Raw genomic sequence first — 10,477 nt, 5'->3', positions numbered from 1 at the left:
CTAATCTAAACATGCCCACCTTTTATAAGTCATCGCTTGTTTTCTTTTTGTAAATTGCACTTTAGTTTGTACTTTGCAAGTTTTCATTTTTGTAGCAAGGTTTCTATGATACTTCAAATAAACCTGTTTGTATTTGACTTTGTCTATAAACATATTCTCCCACTCCATAATAGAAATCACTTTGAGGGCTTTTCTGAAAAAACCCTCTCTAACAAACACATACAAAATATTGTCAAGAAGTTCTTGATCAAAACATAAGGGCTTTACTCTAGTATTTGAAACTTCAATGCCATCTTCTTCACATCCGCTCACAACATTATTATCTCTTCATACTTGCCTCTTGCAGTATAGTAACCTTGTACCAAAGAAAAAAAAAGTCTGTGAATTTTAGGCTGATAGCCTAGCTTTTTCATCTTCTTTAAAGCCTTCTCTACATCATGCATTAGCTATTTTTTGTATAAGAAGTCTAAGATAGAATTCCCATCATGCACACCAACAACATCTGCTTGATCATCTTTTACTTCCTCCAGCAAACAAACCCTCAAATCTTGCTTACTTTGATTTGTAAATTCTATCAAGGGCTAGTAGTTATATGTTGATGATGTAATCTTAGTGTCTTTCATATCTGTGAAGAGATCTAGAGCACCACGTAGGTCTCTATTTGACACTGTAATGTCCCATTTTTTTGGAGGAGTTAATTATAATGTTATCAATTTATATATATATATATATATATATATATATATATATATATATATATATAACAAGGTAACTTTATATATTAAATAAAAAATCTTCTAGAGGTTGCTGGAAGAAGTGGAGAAAAAATTAAAAGGAGGCCGACCTATCGAGGAAAATAAGAATAAATAGGCATTGAGGGCTCATTGCCTATCATCGAGATTTATTATTGATTTTTGCTTATGTGTGTTGTGGAGCCTAGGGTTTCTACAAGTAGTCACAATTGGCCATTGAGAACGAAAACTCTCAATTGGTACGCAATTTTGAGGGTGTGAAAGATCACCTAAATTATTGCAGCTGTGGGAAGGATATTTCAGTCCTTTCACTTGTGCTTAATTGTTGGTTTGAAGTTTCAATTGGAGTTGCACTTTCATCATATCATCTTCAGCATTCAGTCTCCACCATTTGATCAATCCAGGTTCTTCATTTCAATCTATAGTTGCAACAAGTTCTCAATTGTATACAACCAGTTAGAGTTTCTCTGTAATGTGCCATGTCATAATGTTTTGGTGCTGAAAATTGCCATATCATTTGTAAAAACATTTGGTTTTCATTGAATGAATACGTTGGCACTATTATTTCTTTTATTCAGCAATATACTTTCGGCAGTGTATTAAATTTAGGGTTTTTTTTAGTGGCCTATTGGAAAGGGTCGTTACAGACACACGTAACTCAATTAGATCATCATAGCAACTGGCATCAAGCTGAAGTCTTGCCTTCCTAACTTCCTTCAGAAGTATAGTAGCCTCTGTAGGTCATCGTGCTTTGCAATAAGCTTTTAGGAGTGAAGAATAAACTCTAGGTCCTACTAGAACCTCAACTGCAGTTACTTCATCAAGAATATTGTGTGCCTTGTCCGTCCAACCCAATGCAATATAAGCATCAATCACTTGAGCACTAGGAGAATTTTTTGTGGAATCAGAGCCTTCCTCCCGATGTACTTTGATAAAAAAATTAGCCAAATCAGAAACCTTGTCCATTTCCAAGTAGCCTTTCATGAGTTTTGCATAGGCTTTCTCATTTGGAATTTAAGTATACGATTTTCTAGGCTAACAAGCTCTCCAAAACTAGCTTCTATTGTGGATTGCGTAAGCGAATTCTTAGCCCCAACCCTGAAAATGAGATCACTCTGTATTTTTCTAGATTCTAAAGATCCTCCTAACTGTTTAGGAGCCTTGTCAATCATAATAGAGGTTGTTTCTTGTAGCTTATCTTGAACCTAAGGCGCATTATTCAGCTTTGTACTAGACCTATGTAGATTCATCTCTACAGTGGACAATACTAATTTGGCTGCAGTTAGAGAGCTTTGAGCTACCTTTGCACATCTTAACATTCCTAGTATAAAATCAGAGACAGCATCAAGATCACCGAAGTTAAAAAATTTCAAAAGAAGAGGATAAATGAATATGCAAACTGTATTTACAGGCTTAATTTAAAGGAACAAGGACATTAAATTTGGAGACTTCCAGCGTTCTAAATAATGAACTGGATAAACAAACAAAGAGACGAATTCGAAAAAACAAAAGGTTAAAAATGGAAAGCCAGCCTAAATTTTCCAATTCCTTAACAGATAGATGCCTTCATGCATGGCACTTACGACAATTCAATACGTTCCTATGCCCATTGCGTGAATTAAACTTAAACTCACGTGTTTCAAACACACAAAAACACACACAACTAAAACAAAACAAACAATAAAATCCCCTTCCGTTCCGCCATTTTTGCCCCTATCTCAACATTTTACTCATATTTTCACCCAAACCCACTTGGCCAAAACTAGAAAACAAGAATCTCAAAGTTTCTGTAGAATTGCAGGAGTTTTCATTAATTTTACTTTTACACAGTTTTGTGGTCTCCGACTGCTTAAAGTTACTATACCAGCAAATTCATTAATGGATGCTCAGTGGTTTATAGTAGCTAAAAAAGGTGAATTGTTTAGGGGGAACTTAAGATATGCCAATTTATTGCAGAGCTATGACATTGGCAGGGGCGGTGATATTTTTGCATCCCATGATATTTATGGGTGTAAGACAACTTTGTTCTGCCTTTTGAGCCTCAACTCCCAAACCACGAGTGTGTTTCATAAATAAAAAAACGTGTAAGGTGCAGATTATAATTGATCTGATCAAATCTTTGATGATAAGATTGGACTGATCAATTGTTGCTTTCCAACACACTCTCTGCGTACCTTTAATTACAAGCCATTCAATGTTGTCTGAAACCATTATTGACAAGAGGACGAACTATCTTTTGGCCGTCTAAAACCATTTATGGGAAATAGTTTTCAGGTGTGAGAATCTCATAGGGAAAGCCGGCTAATAAAATGAAATAGCCATCGTAAGCGAAAAACAAAAGAAAGAGAAATGACATCCCCAATAAGATCGGTGGTGACATTGGGAAGCTTGCAGACATTAGAAGAGGCCAGAAAGTGCACCTTAGATCTTTATAAGTAGGTGTGTCGTGCCCTTCCTCAAATGATGGAAATATACAACTTTTCTAGGATCATCGCCACTTCTGAATACGCTCGGCTATCTCCTCCCACTTCTACAAGCACGGTGGTGTGACCAATCTGAAGCGCCTGGAACCTAATTTGTTGCCCTATGTTTACAATGGTCAGTCCCATGAGGGAGCCAAATCAGATGCATTTACCAAATGAGTTTTGTGTTCAGTCCCTTTATGTTTAAGAACAGCTATGCTAGTTGCATGGGAAGTCTTCTTAGACGTGAGAAAAGAGAAATATCACATCAGTTTTTATCTTAGATCAATATCTGCTGCCTCTATGGGCAACTGTCGGTTCAACTGGATCTACTGGATCTCGATAAGGAGCTACTAGTGCAAATGTCGGTTTGGATTCATCAGCTGGAGTGAGTTTTATGCATGCAGCACCGCATAAATCATTTATCCCACCCCTTAAACCCCAAACAGGTTGTTGATTTCGCTTAGCCTACATCATCATTCATGTGTTTCTGTTCACCAGGGAGGAAAAGAACGTGGTAGCAAAGGCTCATCCACAGCAAGAGTGAAACATCTCGATCTAACTATGTCGATCTACCAATCCGTAGTAGATTATTGAAGCAATCGTATGGCATTGTGAGTGATATTACATTGTTTATGTCATGGTTGGCATCTTTGATGACATTTTATTATACATGAGATGTCTTGGAGTCACGAAGGACATGTCTATAGGTGTCGACTGTTCACGTTTTTGAAGTTTGTCATTGGTTTATAAATTAATCCATTGTAGATATTATTGATCTAGTATCAGTGTCTATAACCGCCAAACTCTTCACCATCCGCGCAAATCTCTTTGTTTTAAGTGTCGCTAATGCACGTCCAATAAATATAGTTCTAGAAGGTAAGTTGCCAAGTACGATTGATGACCTGGCTGAGTTATATGAGTTCAGCAACCCTTGTTACCAGACCCATAGTTGGGGTTGATCCCTTACGTCACCTTAAGAGCATGGTAATGACTCTCAAATAAGGTATAAGAAAGCCCTCCAAATATAATCACGTGTCTCAAGGGAATATTCACCTAACCCACTTCAAACATTGACATAACTAAGGTAAGTAGAAATATGTGAATGTTTACCTTTATTGAAGAGTTTAAATTATTAGTGATTTTGTGAATTTTCTAATATTTCCATTAGGAATAGAAACGAAATGAAATCTAATCATGAGCATTAAATTTTAATATATGAAGTATTAGAATAAAATTCTTATAGATTAGGGATTATATTCAACCTTAAATAAATAGCTTCGTGCGAGTGCAAAATTTGGGTTTGTTTCTATACAAATGACCAAATTGAACATTATATTAGTCCCTCCTTAGTTTTGTATTTATATACGTACTATAAGAGCTATGTGCCTTGATCTTTTCCAAGAATGTTCTTGCAAGAAAAAGAGGGTGATTCAGATTCAGAGGGAGATTGACATTTCATTAGAGACAACCTTGAAAGAGAGGGAGCAAATAGATGATATGATTCAGTCAACCTTCTGCAATCTTGATCATATTGATTAAGAGGGAGTAAGTTGTGTAGTGATGATTCTCTGTGATCAATAAATTCTAGCAAACAAGAGGACAATGATTCATGAATATGCATCTTATGTGATTTTAATGGGCCTACCCCTGGTGTATATCATGAGGAAGTGATGACTTCCAAATGATGTCACTTGTATTTGTAGAAGTTATTGTAAGGTGAATGGGAGGGAGATAAAAACCTCCCGATTTGTATGGACAACAATTTAGACTAGACCTCAGTTCCTTTTGTATCCATCAAATTTGTATATTTGAACAACTGGCATAAGAATAAAAAGACAATCAGAAGTGTCTCAGATAGAATATAAGGAATGAATGACAGTGAAGTTCATATTATAATTATATAAGAGACGTCCCATAACTAATGAGTGGGAGACATCTAAGGCAAAATATGAGGATTTGAATGATGAAGATATATTAATAGCAATCCAAATTAGCCCCGTGACATAAAGAAAGTAGAAAGACAAGGCATAGCAAGGAAATATACTAATGTACTTGGGAAAGACATGATGACTAGAAAACAAAGATAAAGAGAAGTATTATTAGTAGCTACTTCATATCAATCTAGGAATGCCAAAGAAGGATAAATTATTGGGATGTAAATCAAACATATGGAATTCACCTTGTAGTGCAAGATTTTATATATACTCGAGTCAAACTTATCTCCTTTTTAAGCTCCTATCATCTACTTGAGAATCAAGGTTATAACAAATTTGTCACTTCAGTACAAGTAGAGTTATAGCACTATTCAATACCCATATTTATATAAATCTACAACCATCTAAAATAAGGTTGTCTACTCATTAAACATAGTGGAAATAATATTAGATGAATCTACAAATCCATATGGAATACCATTGAATAAGTAAAAGGGAAGATCAGTGAGTAATTGGAAATTCTAAATAGTGGAATAAGTGAGAATTTACATTGTAGGGGTGAATGATTACCATTAATCAATGTTTCATTCCCAATTGGAGGCATTTTCTTGTTTGATGCATATGGACTTTCATTAGAGCAATTTCTATCAAGAACATAAATGCGCAGATAAGTATTTATTATCCTTGAGTATTATATTTACTTACTTATTGTAGTCTCTCTCTTATTTGTAATTCAATAAATACTATAAGGGTTAGTTGCCTTGATCTTTTCTTTTATGTTTGTGGTTGTTCTTACAGGAAAAGAAGGTTGGTACTTTACACATGCTACCAAATATTGTCTAGACTCAATCTAATGATAGTAGTTTCAAAGACCCCAAGATGGATGAAGTGAGGCTATTGAAGCAAACATCTTTGATGATTAAAATTATGAGATCCTTCTACATTAAGAGGGAGTATGATACTTCTTTTAAGGAAATGTGGGAGATTAGAAGATTGATAACCAGAGGGAGTTTAGAATTACATATGGGTGACTGCATAGGTGTTGATGGGCCTACTCATACGTATATCATGAGGAAGTGATGACTTATCACCAGAAAATTAGAAAATTGATATCAAATTCAGAGTGAGTTTGACAAACATCCTTGGGTGAATAGAGTTTCTAACGAAGTAACTAGAGAACCTAACCTTCCAGGATCGATGTTTAGAGGGAGAAATTTTTGAGATGCAATCCCTTGTGGATAATATCTTCTCTATGAGAAGTTCTAAGATAAATTTTTTATACTGCGTTTTCCTCTATGAGAGAGACGTATGAGGTGAAAGCCCTTGTTCCATCCTCTAGTAGCAGCTATGGTGGGTCCACCCTTTGACTTGGTTCATGGTGTATATCATGTGAGTTACTACATGGTGTTGTTTTGATTATGTCATGAAAGGTGATGATCTTTCATTGATGTATATATTTAGAGGGGAGTTATTGAAAGGTGACGATCTTATATCAATAGTTGGACTTGTTATCATAACAAACTACATTAAGTTGTTGTCTTGGAGTGCTGGAAGTTATGATAAGGAACAAAAGGTAACTTTTGAAAGGTGAAAATCTTATCAATATTAGACCTATCTCCTAACACCAAAATGTGGTGGAGCAAGTGTTATCATAGTTATGAGGTCAGACCTTGCTGGACACCATGAAAATTATTGGTGTCATTGTTATTAGGCAGGATTTTGCCAAACACAATGATATCTATCATGGCTATTAGGCCAAATCTTGTCGGACACCATGAAAATTATTGGTGCCATTATTAAATTAGACTAGATTTTGTCAAACACATTGATATACATCATGGTTTTTAGGCCAGATTTTTCCAAACACCATGAAAATTATTTGTTAAAGTTCTTTAGGTCGGATCTTGCCGGACACCATATCTTAAATCTATCGTAGATCACACTTAAGGTGGCGCTTAATCTTGTATTATATTTTCTTAAATTCCCTCTTTGCTGAAGAGGGAGTGTTGAGGAATTTAGCATCATGGTGAATTGAAGTAAATTCCATATGTTAAATTTGTTTGTGTGTGTGTGTGTGTGTGTGTGTGTGTGTGTGTGTGTGTGTGTGTGTGTGTGTGTGTGTGTGTGTGTTGATGGATTCATGTTGATATCCTTAATATTTAATTCTAGGAATATCTCTTCATATACTCAAGAGCATAATGTATTATATATCAATCCTCCCTCACTAAGAGGGAATGTTAAGTTTGTAGTTACACTCAAATTGATTGGATCATAAGATTCATTATTCTTGGTAAATTGTCATTTAGTTATATATTATGTATACTTATTATATTACAAACACACACACACACACACACACACACACATAATTGTGAATATGTTATTTATACCTAATGATGATTAACCAGAAGAAACATGTCTCTTCATGAGACATGTCTCTTTATCTCATATTTATAAGTCATTCAATATGCATTTGGAAAACAATCAATTACAATGGCACTTGTTAGTACATTTGCAAAGATCTAAGAAATTAACATATGTGAGATGAGAAAGAAGAACCGTCATTAAAAAATGTAGAGATGAGGGCATATTTATTTTCAAATTACAATATAATGACAATCTTTCTCTTATTTTTAGTGCTTGTTATGTCAAAAATCTATTAAAGGCATAACATTATAGAGGTAGTTTCTTACCCTGTTGTTAGTATTCTACAAATGTAAATAAATACTAGGTTCATGAAACCAAGTACTGTGATTTCTCAACAACCTACATGAATCTATAAAATAAATACATGTAGCTCTTATTAAGCATTGAGAAAGACATATTACATATATATACTAATTTTTTATGTTGTGTGCCTTAAATGGAAGGAAGAGAAATGCAATAAACACCTATGTGCATGTTTACCATTCCTACAACATGCATTACATGAAACATATTCTTGTTTGAATGTAGGTTCATAAAATTTTCAGGTGAAAGGAAAAATGAATAGGTCATGGATGGTACTAGGGTGATCAGTTAAACCACTAAAGCATCACTTTGTGAAACATGTATGCAAAATATGGAAGTATAGACAAGGCAAGTGAAACTATATAAGAATGTCACCTCCTTATATGTGTTAGGTACCTTTAAGCAAACAAGAAAAACCTTTGACTAGTCAACTAAGATAATTTTTAAAAAAAATCCTTGAAATACTATTAAGCCCCATTTTTTTTTTGTATTCTTTAAACTGAAAAATAAAGAATTGCCAATGTGCTAGTTAATACCCACCATTCTCTTCCCATCGCCTAAAGTAGTATGGTTTGGTATAAAGATGAATAAAAGCTGCTAGGAAATTAGAATAGCCAATCAAGAAATTGTAAAAAAATTGCTTAATGAAGATATTGTTATAGACTTTAGGTTGAACATTTTACGCACAATTTCCAAACAACAAAGTAATGGTAAAAATTGAGATGAGAATATTAGGTCATGTCTATAAATAGGTGTAACATCTTAAAATGGAAGCACTTACATTGTAAGACCTTTTATCTGTTCACTTTGTGGTCTCCTAGGTTCACGAATGCACTTATGCTCAGATTGCTCATGCTCTCAAGTTTCTTCCCTTTTTTGGTAGTTATCTAACCATCCTTGAAATTTCAGTATGCATCATGAGGTTTGGATTTCTCATGGTAAGGGTTGAAGTCATCCTTGATCCTTGAGTAAGGGATGACCTCATCCTTGACCCCTTGCAAGGGATGAGGTTGTCCCTTACTTGAGGCATTTGGTCTCAGATCTTGGACCCATTTTAGGTTTTTCAGTAGTTTTTTGCCTTCGTGAGTCAATCCTTCTTGATTTTTTTATTTGAAATTGTTATAAAGAATGTCTTCTCTCCTCATTTGGTCATCCATCATGTATGCAAGCATTCCATTAGCATCTAAAAGCATCCATTTTTGTCCTTGAAGCATCCATTTGAGAGCAAGATTCATCCAAGGAATCATCCATTCAAGCAAGCTTTCAAGGAGTATTCAAGAGTTTTATCATCCAAGCATTAAAGAGCATTTAATCTTTCATGGATCTATGATTTGGTATCAGTGGATCTACTTGCATTTGTGGAGATAGATTACATTATGACTTACATATAAGAATTGATACATCTTCATGGATAGCGAATATGAATCCTTTCAAGGAGGTTTGACAAGCAAGGTGAATATTTATATTTGTCTTTCTTCTTTATGGTTTATCATTTAATGTTTATTCATCAATTGGGGATTGACTAAGGAAATAACCCCCTTTCCCCCCCTCCCCACACCAAAAAAATACCTATTTCCTTTCTTTTAGATGCATATCAATACTGTTTTGGAGTAACAAACTTTGAATTTAGAACTAGGGTTTTAGGTTACAAGTTTGGCTTTAGACTTTAGAACTTTGTGTAGAGAATGTAAGGGATGACCTCATCCCTTATCTAGGTCATCTTTGACCACTATGTTGTACCTCTAGTGACCCCCAAATATACAAAATCCTAAAATATCAATCCACAAGTCCTACATACATAACAGTTTTAGATTCTAGTAGTCTTTTACAATAGTTTTACACATTCATCTTTATTGTCTTGCAGGTTGAGTTTTGTGCTTCATTTTATCATTTAATAGAATTTATCTCTAAGTTTTAGATCTAATCCTTGCATGTTTATAGTTGTTATACAAGTTTTCTCATTGATTGCATCTCATTTGATCAATGTACTTGCACTTAGTAATTATTTAATCAAATCAATCGACAACATAATAATCAAGGGAAAGAACATTGACAAAAAGTTGTCCTTGGAGTATATATCTTGATAAGGTACTTAGATGTGGAATTGGCACCCCTTGCACCTTCCTAGGGTCATGTCAATCTAGTTTGAGCTCCTTTGAAGGGTTATGCTTAAAGGCCCTTGTTTCACTTTATCTAATGTGGCATAAGAATTAAAGGCAATTGGTTGGTATATCATATTTTAATCAACTTTCATATCCCCCATACACATTTCATTAAATTTTTATGTTATATTTTGATGAACCTTCTTTTTTCCCCTCCATTTTGATTTTGGTGTTAGATTTCCTTTCTTAGCTAGATATACTTGTTGAATATAATTGGTTAATTGTGTATTGTCTTTGATGTTATACAAAATGTCATATCTTTACCAATCAGTGTATGTCAAGCTCACTCATGTAATGAAGATAATTTCATGTGTCTGCCAAGCATTCTAGTGTTTTCCAAGTTCAAAAGGTAGTGTCTACTGAGTTAACTTAGGCGTCGAAGAGAAGTTCACAGAAGTTGAGTGTTAACCAAGCTCACTCAAGTAATAAAGGAA

The 10,477-nt window shown here is 34.5% G+C and overlaps 1 pseudogene; it reads right to left on the bottom strand.

Annotated features, from left to right (window-relative positions):
• Positions 1–2,963, bottom strand: LOC149534859 (pentatricopeptide repeat-containing protein At1g03100, mitochondrial-like; annotated as a pseudogene).
• Between the last annotated feature and the right edge of the window lie 7,514 nt (positions 2,964–10,477).

Source organism: Cupressus sempervirens, chromosome 10 (genome assembly GCF_028749045.1).
Source record: "Cupressus sempervirens isolate cs-2001-9-10 chromosome 10, ASM2874904v1, whole genome shotgun sequence".
Lineage (NCBI taxonomy): Eukaryota > Viridiplantae > Streptophyta > Pinopsida > Cupressales > Cupressaceae > Cupressus > Cupressus sempervirens.
The sequence above is the reverse complement of the archived record's forward strand: the minus strand, read 5'-3'. Positions and strand labels throughout refer to the sequence as shown.